The 13,732-nt window shown below is 42.2% G+C and overlaps 1 protein-coding gene across 1 annotated transcript in view; it reads left to right on the top strand.

The window, feature by feature from the left end:
• CEP126 (centrosomal protein 126) overlaps positions 1–13,732 on the top strand; it is a 110,602-nt gene that overhangs the window by 34,514 nt on the left and 62,356 nt on the right. The gene's annotated exons all lie outside the window — the stretch shown is intronic.

Here is a 13,732-nt window from a genome sequence, read left to right as displayed (position 1 = left end):
TCCACGGCAGAGCCACTCCAAACAATAAAAATATCATCAATGTAGCGTAAAAACTTTCTGATATACTGTGCATTGGGTGCATCGCATAAGATGTGGGTTTGCTCATACATGTCCATGTAAAGGTTCGCATATGATGGGGCCATGTTTGAGCCCATGGCTGTCCCACTGAGTTGGAGATAATATGAATTTTCAAACCTAAAAATTTTTTTGTTTAGGATGACTTCTATCAGGAGTAGTAAAAATTCAGACGGTGGTCCAGTCTGCAACGTGCTTGTTATCAACTTTCTCCTGATTGCCTCCAACCCCTCTTTGTGCGGAATGTTCGTATATAAACTTGCTACATCAAGGGTAGCCAATATGCACCCAGATGGATTAAATGCTAGATCGTTAATATGTTCCATGAAGTTGGTAGTGTCCTTGACAAATGTAGCCATGCCCGCCACCAACGGTTGTAAATAGAAATCAACGTATTGTGAAATCGGATGGCATAGTGATGTCCGAGCCGAGATGATTGGTCGACCTGGCGGGTGTGTTGTAGACTTGTGAATCTTGGGGATCGTGTACATGACAGGTATTCTAGGGTGCTGCTGGGTAAGGAAACCGCCGGTGTCTTCCGAAATCCATCCATTGGATATGCCCATTTGTATTATGGCATCGATTTCCCCTTTGTACGCCACAGTGGGATCCTTCCCCAACTGTTTGTACGTTTCAGTGTCTCCCAGTTGGCGCAACACCTCTTCTCTGTAGTAAAGATAATCCAAAATGACGATTCCGCCACCTTTATCGGCGGCCCGGATGATGATATTCTTGTTGTTTCTTAGGCACTTGACCGCCAGTCTTTCTTCATTCGTCAGGTTGAAGAAGCTGGTTTTCTGCGTCTTAATCTTGCTTCTTGTAGCTTTACCTAGAAGGTTCATAAATGTTGCAATACTGGGATTAGACACCTGTGGATCAAACGTACTGCGTGGCTTGAAGTGGAATCTTGTGTATTCAGGTGCTTGGTTGGCTTCTGATTTTGAAAAGAAGTCCTTAAGTTTAAGGTGTCTATTTAATTTAAAGAGGTCCACTTCCCACTTGAATGGGTCTTGCTTATACGTTTGCACAAAGCCAAGACCTTTGTGTAAAACATTTACCTCCGCCGACGAGAGGGTGTGTTTGGAAAGATTAAAAATTACCGTTTCCTGGGTTGTTGTCTTGGACCTCTCCCCCTGTTTGGGTGGCGCTCCGGATATCGGCGTCTTTCGGCCTCCTCGCCTGAGGAAAGACTGAAGAAAGACTGGCGGTCAAGTGCCTAAGAAACAACAAGAATATCATCATCCGGGCCGCCGACAAAGGTGGCGGAATCGTCATTTTGGATTATCTTTACTACAGAGAAGAGGTGTTGCGCCAACTGGGAGACACTGAAACGTACAAACAGTTGGGGAAGGATCCCACTGTGGCGTACAAAGGGGAAATCGATGCCATAATACAAATGGGCATATCCAATGGATGGATTTCGGAAGACACCGGCGGTTTCCTTACCCAGCAGCACCCTAGAATACCTGTCATGTACACGATCCCCAAGATTCACAAGTCTACAACACACCCGCCAGGTCGACCAATCATCTCGGCTCGGACATCACTATGCCATCCGATTTCACAATACGTTGATTTCTATTTACAACCGTTGGTGGCGGGCATGGCTACATTTGTCAAGGACACTACCAACTTCATGGAGCATATTAACGATCTAGCATTTAATCCATCTGGGTGCATATTGGCTACCCTTGATGTAGCAAGTTTATATACGAACATTCTGCACAAAGAGGGGTTGGAGGCAATCAGGAGAAAGTTGATAACAAGCACGTTGCAGACTGGACCACCGTCTGAATTTTTACTACTCCTGATAGAAGTCATCCTAAACAAAAAAAAATTTAGGTTTGAAAATTCATATTATCTCCAACTCAGTGGGACAGCCATGGGCTCAAACATGGCCCCATCATATGCGAACCTTTACATGGACATGTATGAGCAAACCCACATCTTATGCGATGCGCCCAATGCACAGTACATCAGAAAGTTTTTACGCTACATTGATGATATTTTTATTGTTTGGAGTGGCTCTGCCGTGGAATTGCAGGACTTTGTGAACCGTCTCAACGATATCCCATCAAAGATACGTTTTACGCTGTGTTACAGTGAACTTGAAATTCCATTCTTGGACACGATGGTATACAAAGCAGGCGACAAATTGGCCACAAGGCTATATCAAAAAACAACTGACAAGAACACACTGCTCTATGCCACAAGCCACCACCCGGCCCCGTTGAAGAAGGGGCTTCCGTATTCACAATTACTACGAGTCAAGCGAATCACTAGTGATCATAATGAGTTGGAACCTGCCCTTATCAATATGGCTAATAGGTTCCTAGAGCGAGGTTATAATCCGGTCGACGTCAAAGATGCACTGGATCGAGTGATCCGTTTGGACATTGTGGATTCTCCTAACACCGAATTGGGAGAACAAACAAACAGCTCAAGATTTAATGTTATAAGCACATTCAGCACGGCGTCCCCATGCATACAACGTGGCATTAGGGACAATTGGCATGTATTGGCTAATGATGACAAAATTGGTAAATTTTTCCGTGAACCCCCCTTGTTTTGTTTTCGCCATGGTCCGTCAATTGGGGACATGATCACGCAAGCTGATCCAGCTGACAAATATAGCAGGGACAAAACCTGGTTATCCCAAAAACCTGGGGCCTACAGATGCAAAGGGTGCACGAATTGCCAATACATGCAGGTGGGGTCTTTCTATTGCCATCCACACAATGGGACCAAAATCAAAATTCACCAACACCTGAATTGTGAATCAAAATTTGTTATATATTTGATTAAATGTCCCTGTGGTCTACTCTATATTGGGAAGACAGTGCGAATGCTTAAAGAACGCATAGCCATCCATCGTTCAACTATTCGTAAAGCATTATCTACAGATGCCAAAGATTTGGAGTTCAAATGTCTCCCTGTTGCCAAACATTTCAGGGACTTTAAACATTCATTGGCAACGTTTAGGTGCATGCCAATCTCACAGGTCCGAGCGCCCACACGAGGGGGTGATAGAAACAAACTTTTGTTGCAAAGTGAGGCGAGACACATCTTTGAATTAAAAACAGTGGCCCCTTTTGGCTTAAACGAAGATTTTTCTTTAGGATGTTTCTTATGAATGAAATTAGGACTGTGATATTTTGTGTTGCTGAACTATTGTTTACTGTTTTGTGGTTGTGTGCTTTTGCATGTCAATGTTCCTTTTGTAATATTTCTGCATTACGACTACATGTGTTATTCCTTTATGTGCCCTTGTATTGTCATTTTCACTTTATCACCTTATGGGTTAGGTGTGTGCATCAAGATTGTTCACGATGTCCCGCTTCGAGATCGTAGATATTATATGGTGTATTTGAGACTGCAAAACATCTGACATGTCGTTTAAATATGTCTTGTCGGTCACGAGCTGTCCCTAGGACAGAATTTTGCTTACGGAGTACAATGTGAATATTGGCTCCGGATAGACATACTCTTGTCCATCACAAGTTGTCTCATTAGTCATATATGCTGTAAGCCTACTAGTCTCATTATTTTTGAAGAGATTAGTTTGACCATATATGGTATCTGGTTTTTGATTTTAGACTTTATCAGTCATTGTAGTTATAGTATTTATTATAGTGGGACATTAATAACAATATACCTCACTGTGTTGCACACAGCACTTCACATGTTTGTTATTTAATTGGTTTGTGTATGTTTGCTGTGTGTGCCATGCGTTCTCATGCTGGAACAGGTCCTTTTGAGTATAGTTTCAAACAAATTACTACATACAACATAATAAGCTTTATTGTGCCTATGTATCAGAGCTTCCTGCAACGTTCCCATTTGCTAGGTGCCTTTTGTCATAGAGTTTAGGCATTTTTTACCAGAATCACATATGTGTCCCTAAGGCTACATCAGTATATGGGCGCCCTTATGTGCTTAGTGGGGCAAGCTAAAGGATAGCTTAGATCCTGCGTTGTATTGTAGTTTGCTCAATGAGTTGCGCGGGGAGGTGTGCGCATGCGCGAACCGCCACCATAGAGGCTAATAAGCACCACTCGGGCCACCGTAGCCAGGTTAATATACAAGATCACTAGATACAACATGGCGTTGCGTTCCAGCAGTACACTGCGGGTCACGGCATGAGGAGCCCGCGCATGCGCGAACGTGCCTACGGGCAGATCATTGAGGCCACCATAGTTTTACAGGATGTTTCAGGTTAACAAATCCAAGATGGCGATGCGTTCCAGCATTTGCATGCGTGTCACAGCGGCGCGGTTTCGCGGGCAATGTTGCCCCTACACGGGTGAGTTCATTTTAATTTTGATTTGTTTGGGTATATAAGGGGGTGGATTAGCATTCACTTATTGCACGTCCCTGAGGAAGGTCACGTTGAGTGGACCGAAACGTTGGAGGTGGTGCCATGTTACTTTGAATACAACTTCATTGGAACTACTGGACTGTGTGCTGTCTCGTTTTTTCCGGACTCCAATCTGGTAAAATCTACTTTTTACATGTGCATATGGGGCTAGCATCAGCATCTTACTTATGTTTACAGTGTGCCAACTGAGATGATTTTTTCATATATATATATATATATAGAACAAAGAAAAACGCTGCTGCGCTAAGCGGAATAACAGACCACAAGGGTGGTGATAACACACAGAGTAAATGTCCACATATATAAACCACTGATACTGGTATAAAAAACTGCTACGGATGATACATACAAATGCAAACAACACAAACACTGAACAGGGAGGGTATGGGGAAGGACGGGGTTAAAAAGCCCCAAGAGATAATAAAAATAAATATAAAAATAAAATAAAAGTATGGAGGTGTCTTTCAACAACTGCTGGGTGCCGCTGCCAGTCTTCAGGAAAAAAACACCTTCCTATTAATCTGTAGAACGAAAAGAAGACAGCGCGGCTCCCATAGCTTAATACTGTATTTTAATATTAAAAGTAAACACGCATGTGAATTACGAACACTTACAATAAGCAAGACAAAATAAGGCAATGAGTAAAGTCTTGTATTCACCCGATGGAGCCTCCGTGGATAATAGCTGTGTGCAGAGTCCAACACACTCCTGTTGTGGGCGTCAGGGGGGTGCGCGCGCATCCACCCCCTGGTGTTGAATCCCGTGAGAGTATGTGTCCACCGGAGTACAAGGTATCTTAGTATAGCTTTATCCCCTGAGGAAATCGCATGTTGCGACGAAACGCGTAGGGAAGCCTAAGTATTGGACATTTATCATATACTATCCATTTTTGAGTAGTTTTGTCACTGCTCGTATTGGAGCCGATCCGTTATTTACTACGTTTGGTGCCTGGAGCAGGAAATCTGACTGCCGTGTCAGCTCCTTGTACTCCGGTGGACACATACTCTCGCGGGATTCAACACCAGGGGGTGGATGCGCGCGCACCCCCCTGACGCCCACAACAGGAGTGTGTTGGACTCTGCACACAGCTATTATCCACAGAGGCTCCATCGGGTGAATACAAGACTTTACTCATTGCCTTATTTTATCTTGCTTATTGTAAGTGTTCGTAATTCACATGCGTGTTTACTTTTAATATTAAAATACAGTATTAAGCTATGGGAGCCGCGCTGTCTTCTTTTCGTTCTATATATATATATATATATATATATATATATATATATATATATATATGTATATATATATATTTATATTGACACGCTTATTTGTGTTGGTAGACAGTGATACATAATACATACCATCATCTGACCGGTCTTCACTCTCTCTACCAGTACACAACAGTAGACGCTATATAATTTTATATCCTTAAGCCAGTTCCACTTAATAGCCTCTCATAATTAACTTGTTTCGTAGCTGAGAAACTGTGTAGATGAATATACTGACATGCCACCTGATCAGTCTCTCATCCTCTATATACTAAACTCAACTGTACCATGAATCATTTCCAATTGTGTTAATAGTTAACACCCTTATCTGTGTTGACTTATGTAATACAATGATTTTATATATATATATATATATATATATATATATATATATATATATATATATATTTACAGTGGTTGACAAATCACAAAAAAATCTACTCGCCATACAAAAAAATCTCGCCACCTAGTACCAGATGTGTGCTGCTTGGGCCAATATTTACTCGCCCAGGGGTTAAATCCACTCGCCCGGGGCGAGCAAATGTATAGCTTTGTCGAACACTGTATATATATATATATATATATATATATATATATATATATATATATCATGAACGGCACACTTGTGAGAACGTGACTTGTATATGTGACAAGGGTTTATACACATAGCTATCCAGCTGATACCTTTATCTCCCTGCAGGACTTCTCAAATGTGTAATGTCTACCCTCAATCCATCACAATGTATATCTTTAATCGCCGCCACCACCAGAGTTATCAAATATTCACTTGCAGAGTCCCAGTTTGCTAAAGTATATATGCACTGAACACACTAACATCTGGTGTAGCAAAATGTGTCTGAAAATGTCGTTTACGCGCTACAAAGCATGCAACAGTTCAATCAGAGCCAGAGTTACTTATTAAATTTAGATTTAATATACAAAATAGTACAGTGCTTAGTTTCCTGAAAAAGATTATTACAAAAACATATAGTACAATAAATGCAGACAGTTTCATCAAACAAAATGGTAAAAAAAAAAAACAGAAGTCTGTAACATACATAACCATATATGTGGGTTCTCTCTGGGTCTTGAGTAGAAAATATAAGATTTCCCGTGTCTGGTTGGCATAAGACACTCCCTTGGTTAAAATCTAATTCCATATTTCAAATGCATAGCTTATATTCTAAAACCTCTTTCATTGAAACACAGTGAAAGCCCATCTTCTGGGCATAGCCTCAACCCCCCCTTCCTCAATCTGCAGCCCATGACATTTTTACATCTTAAAGAAAAACGAACTTTAAAAAGCTGCCTGAATATATAAAATGTCCCACATCTTTACTCCCATACTTATTGGAGAGTGTAATTCATATCAATCTGTTCGAGCCAGTTTCCCGCATATAAAGAGATTATTTTTGACGATCTTACTACTAAGTGACAAATGGATATCTGTCCTTTGCAGCATCATAAACATGAAGTATTTGGCTTTATTTGATTTGAATAATCACAACTGTAGCAAAGATGAATCTGTAATTCTTGTGAATAGTTGTCAGAGCCATGATATCCTCATATTTAGTCAATCTTCACAATTCTGGAATAACTTCTTAGCCACACCCTCTGGTATTTACAGACCCCCTTCAAGAACCCCTTTCAAGATACAAAATCTGGGTTTTTCGTTTATTTCTGCTGTCAGGGAAAACACCAAATTTCCTAAAACCCAGGTTTTGACCCCAGATATCCTCAGTTTCTGGAAAAACACATAAATCTAGGCATGAACATAAAAACAATGTATTTTTAAGGCAACCTACACTAAAATTAACTTCTGATGTGCCAGATTTATGAAAATACTGAATATCGCATGATATAACAATATATATAAAAACAAATTATATTAGGTACTTCGGCATAGAGAATGAGATGGCACAATCTCACTTGTCTATCCATTCCAGCTGGGTTTTTTAAAGCCCTTATTTATTGGTCATTAAAAATCTCAGTGATAGATACTGTACCACAGTCCTTCATCTGACATGTATCGAAACCGCATACAAATATATAAATATATACAATTTATTTATATCATTCAACCAGATGCAGTTGGGTTAACCTATCAAATACATCCTTCCTTAGTTTACCTGGTGGGTACTTGAGTATATACAGTAAGTGATCAGAAATATACCACCATCTGACCTATCTCCTAATCTTTCAGAATGTATACTTAACTGTACCAGTCAATCACTTCTAGTTGCATTAGCAGTTGCCATCCTTATCTGTTGGCTTATATAATATAAAAATAATTATATTTGACATATACAGTAGTAGGCAGGCGTAGAGAATGAGATGACACAATCTGCCCTGTCTCTGCTCTTCAGCCCCTGTGGACCCATTGCTGGATGAAGCCTCCCCAATGGTCTTCCAGGTACTGCAGTTGCAAGCCTCTCTTCTCCACGTTGCTCTGTTGCTTTTTTTTTTTTTTTTTTTTTTTTTTTTACCAAATTCACATTTTTTGTGTAATTTAAAACAACATTTTGATGAGTTCTGGCAAATCCAAATCACGGGTTTGAGTATAGATCTCTAATACATACAAACATGCCTAAAGGCCAGCAGTAATTTAGGATGCACCAGGTTACCCTACTTACCGTGGTGAACTTCGTTGATCAGGCCACTTCTGACCGCTAGTGTCTAGCATCACACAGATGGATTATTTGGGGATTCTGCTATATCCGCCAAAGCGACTTCAATGGAGAATTGTGGGCGAAACAATGGCCAGATCGGCCGTTTTAGCGGTTATAAAATCAGCCCCTTTATCTCCTGTCTCCCAAGGGAAAGAATGAGCTGCGAGACAGAGTTGCAGCCTTGATTTGCACCTGAAGTGCATGAAAAATCTGTTGTAGTGAAAAAGACAAGATGGAATCGGCCAAGCACATTTACAACAGCCTCCGTGCAGGACAATATGTGTAACCTGGGGCACATCTACCACTGCTATGAAGATTGTTTTTAAAATATACAGACCACATGTCATACAGTGGGATTTTTATATAAATATGCTGAACATAGGAGTATTTAAAAGGTCAGTCCCACATAGAAAGAAAATCAGCTTCCCATTAAAGTTAATGTTTTTACTAATTTGATTCCTGTGGGGGAAAAAAATCATGTTTTTATTTTTATCTTGTACTCTATTTCTAATCGAACAATGAAAGGGAGAGAATTGAAAAGCTTCTTATATTTGCAGTCTGATCTTGAAAGCTAAGAAATAAAGATTGGGAAAAGCTCACAAAGCTTTTGGTTACCATAAAAACAGTACACGTTTCAAAGCTGATGTTAAAATACCTACTGTAAATTATTTAACCTAAGAAACATGCCACTGCCATTAGTTCAGTTTGGTTCTGGCAGGGATTGACTTTTAAAGGAGGATACATTTTTATCTATCACTTCATAACATTAATGATAATGCGCTTATAATTGTGTGAGCTTGTTTAAAATAAACTTCACTGCTTGGTTACAGGTGACTCATGTACAATAACAAAACATGCCTTGTAATGTGTTTGTTCATTTCCGTTGTGTGTGAGAGATTAAATGTATCCTCCTTGAACTAATAGTTTGTGATACTAATCCACGTACCTGCCATTAATCATGTTTTGTTATGTGTATTGTAACCTTCGTATTCCAGTTTTCCTTTCCTTGGGTTTTTACGTCTCCTTGTGGAGTTGTTAAAAGAAAACACTTAGGGGCAGACTCCGATGTGGGGTATCGTGCCCATTTGGGCATTAACAGCCATTGACTTGAATGGCAATTAGAATTTTCAGTGCCAGGGGTCCAGTGGAACCAGAGTACCACCGGACCCCCAGCACTTCCACATCATGTGGACGCTTCTGGAGCGATCATATGATGTGGCTGGTCCCCGCATACAGCAAATGGAGCTCCACTTCATTTTCATTTGGTCTGGCTGCTTCATCAGGATGGTGAGCCTGATCACCCCCCCAGAACACAAGCATATGCCCAGGACGTACCTGAGTCATGGTCTCCTGGTGTGCCTGGCGTGTCAAAAAAGCACAAACTGGGGGCGCGAGATTTTTCTGGGGGTGGGGGGGGGAGCACGGGCGGTTGCAGAGGTCCCGCGCTCTTCCCCAAGGCATTTAAATGAAATGCTGGGGGACCGCATGAGGCCTCTGCAACTCAACTTACCTTTATTCAGAAGGCTGCTGTTACGCGTCGCCATGGCAATGTGGCGTCAAATGACGCTGGCACAAGAGGGATGGGTGGCGCGAAACGGGGGGGGGGGAGAAGTCAGGGGGTGGCACAACTCTAATAGTTTGCGCACCCCTGCGATAACCCACCTCAGAGCTTGGTGAATCCCAGCGTAGTTTTAGTGAAACATTTTTAGTGACAGGGACTGACAGGGACTGTGTTTAATTGGTTGTAAAATAAGGATCGCCTATTGTTTCACCAGTATCACTGCCTCACCTTCCTATTATGTTCACCATTCCTGGGGACTTTGTCAGTTGTCATAATCATTTCTATTGCCTGGTTTTAAATATTACACATTATTATTTGGATGTCTCTTGAAAATGACAGTGGGGTGGAGTTTTACTCCCATTCTGCTCACGGAAATGTTTTATGATAAAAAGTAGGTTGAATATTGAAAAGGTCGTTGTTGGTGAATGGTGTCAATGAAGTGTAAGCTCTCAAATTTATACATTTACACATACATGTATACATTGCATGCAGCTGAAGTTGATGTAATCTACTCCACACAGGCACATATTTCAGTCTTTGTTTGTATTTTGTTGTATAAAACTACACTGGAGCATAACACCAGAGTAGTGGAAAATCTGCACCTTACCTGTGTTCCCATTTCCTATTGATCAGCCAGTTTTACTCCTTTTGCTCACAAACAGACTGCTATAACCCCTTTGACAACAAAGGGGTTAGTTGTAAGAAAAAGTGAGAATGAGTCAAAAACAGTTCAAATAAAAAAAAAATCCCTAGTTTATAGATTCAGTAAAAGACACCCATACATACAGCTGTTCTGTGATGGTTTAGATCAGTGTTTTTCAACAAGGGTTCCTAGGAAACCATGAGTTCCCCGGGCATGTACCAAATACAGAAGAATTTATTGATCTGAGACTTGCTATTAGAGAGGGTTGGAGTTCCTTACAATGCATCTGATCTCAGACACGCTATTCGAGAGGGTTGGGTTTCCTTACAATGCAACTGATTTCAGACGCACTATTAGAGAGGGTTGGAGTTCCTTACAGTGGATCTGATCTCATACACGCTATTAGAGAGTGTTGGAGTTCCTTACAATGCATCTGATCTCAGACACGCTATTAGAAAGGGTTGGGGTTCCTTATGTAACACAGTTTCCCCCCCTCTCTGGAAGATGTACCACTGGTTACTGCTGTGTGTGGTGCGTGCATACTTGTGAGGGTCCAGGAGATCTGAGTGGTCGGTGATGGTGTGAGGAACAGGACAGGCTTTTATAGATCTTCACTGTTCACTCAGGGTGTCAGCGTCTCCAGCTCCAGTGGGCTCCAGGATTCCCAGAGTCAGTCCCCCAGTAGGGCAGATTCCATCTATACCCTACCCAATAGACTGGGAGCTCAGACAGGGGTGTATAAAAAGGGATGATTTATTATAGCAGCCACTGGTACTCCGCCTTTCCCCGCTGTAGTGCTAGCAGTGGCTGCTATAAAAAATCATGCATGAGGATTGATCTGGGTCCCCAGAACTCTGGATGGTGCCTTAGCTCTGTGTTAGACTTGAGGCCTATAATCTCTCTTGCTCAGTCAGCCCATGAGGGACTGACTGCATGTCTCAATGCCAGCTAGGAGGAGCTGAGCTTCTTGCTTCTTCACCCACGGAGGGTGGGAGCTGAACTGCTATAAGTTAGTACTTCCTCTCTGATGCACCAGAAGGGGAGGGCACACGGTCTGCACCATGATTGATTACACATAGACCCTTGTGGCACCACCTCTTCTGTCACTCAGAGAGTAAGCATGAGGGGGATCAAAGCCCCAGGATAGCCTGCCACAGCCTGTAGCTACAAAGGACTTACGTGACAGGAGGCAGAGAGGCAGTCTGGACCAGCCAAGGCTACACTCTCCCCTGGGTGGAAAATTCCATGTCCTCACTGGAACGAATTTGTGGCACCATCCATCACTCTGGGGCCTGCAATGTAATAACAGGTTACACATAACAGAATACATATACGGACAGCAGGGACCCAAATTATAAACTGAATACAGCGATGATTAATCTAACTCTTCCAACATGAAGAATATGGGGCACTACTTGAAATATTTGGGACCAGGCTTTTGGATGGCCCATCCCTCAAAATCCTTTACCCACACAGAATATATCTTAGGGGCACCAGCTTGTTGTCGGACTTCTACTCTATCCATGAATACACATGTCCCTATAAGCCACTCTCGCATGATGGAACAGATAAGGGAATCCCTAATAAATTCCTTAACACTCATTTTGGATTGGAGATAATCAGCGACGGCCAACTTGAGCCAATCAGGCCAGTTTTTATCTATTTCTTGCATGATCGGTTCTGGAACATAAGGGAAATCATAGCCGTGAGACTGACGGTACCGGTTTCTTATTGCCCTGTCAGCTCGACTAAGCGTTAGTATTTTGTGGCCAGCTCCCTAGCCAGGTAAGTCCCAAAACGTAGGTTCATTAGGGTCCACCCCATGGTATAGAATGGAGGGGCCCTTGGGTATCCTGACATCTAAATTAATTTCTCCCAACCGTTGACGGAGGCAACAGAAAGGAGAATGAGACACAGGGATGAATATGTATTCCTGTAGCTGAGGGAATCCCTAGGTTAAGGGGGGTATCCCAGCTAGTGCCAAGATGACCCACAACCAGTATAGGGTTTATGGGTGCCCCAACTTTATATAATGTTGGGGGGGGGGTGTATTATAAGATACTTAAATGTAATGTAATATGCTTTTTACATTCGGAACCAATGCCCAAACAGGCTGCCCAAGCTAACCCATAGGTCTGCTGGAGTTCAAAGCAGCCAGAGGAAGCCCAGAGGTGTGAATAGCATTTGGTCAGCGGGGAAAGGCGGAGTACCAGGTCTGGAGATCAATGGCAGTCCTCCGGGATGCAACTTGTTCTGCCAGAACTTGTGGAGCCTGCCCAGCAGGTGGCATTGGCATAGCCAGGGAGATAGGTGGCAGGCTTGCTCATGTCTCTTGGCTATTTCGGATTTCCCACTGATTTAGCTTTTCTAGCCGGCTTGGATCCGATTGGCTGCTTGTGAGAGTTCCCATGCGTTGATTGGCTGTTCAGTTTTGTGAATGAAACTGAAAATACTATAAGAATCAAGGAGCCAATCAGATTCGGAGTTCCATGTAGTAAGAGCACGGTCGGGCTTTTCAAAGTTGCTTCTGTGTGAATAGCAGAGCAACCGGCTTCGATTTTGAGCCTGAAAAGCCTGCCCGCCAGAATCGAAGTCTAGCTTTATAGGACCAAGTTCTCAGAAACCAACGTAGTGATCGCGGCTGGGATTTTATGCCGATTTGAGTTCAAGGAGATTGGGGCTGACACGCGGTCAGGAGGGACCAAGTTCTCAGAACAGAACATAGCGGTGGCGTATGGAATTGTATGCCGATTTGGATTCCAGGAGATTCCGGGCTAAGTCCCGGTCAGGGTAAAACTCTCCCATAGAGTTCCCTGCACCTATGAAAGTAGTTTTTGACCCCAGACCCCCAGTAAGTGTGTCTTTTTGTCTGTATTTTGTGTTCCATTGTGTGTAAACGAATGAATGCTGAATAAATTACAATTTATTTAATTACCTTGTTTTGCTCAATGAATGATCCTGGTAAAAAAAGGTGTAAATAACATTGTCTCCCATGACAACGCTATTATAGAGGATTGGGGTTCCTTATAATATTTCTGATCTCAGACATGCTATGTGAGAGGGTTGGGGTTCCTTACAATGCATCTTATCTCAGACATACTATTAGAGAGGGTTTGGGTTCCTTACAATGCATCTGATCTC

This window comes from Ascaphus truei, chromosome 3, assembly GCF_040206685.1.
Source record: "Ascaphus truei isolate aAscTru1 chromosome 3, aAscTru1.hap1, whole genome shotgun sequence".
Classification (NCBI taxonomy): Eukaryota; Metazoa; Chordata; class Amphibia; order Anura; family Ascaphidae; genus Ascaphus; species Ascaphus truei.
This window is presented reverse-complemented; position numbering and strand designations above follow the sequence as displayed.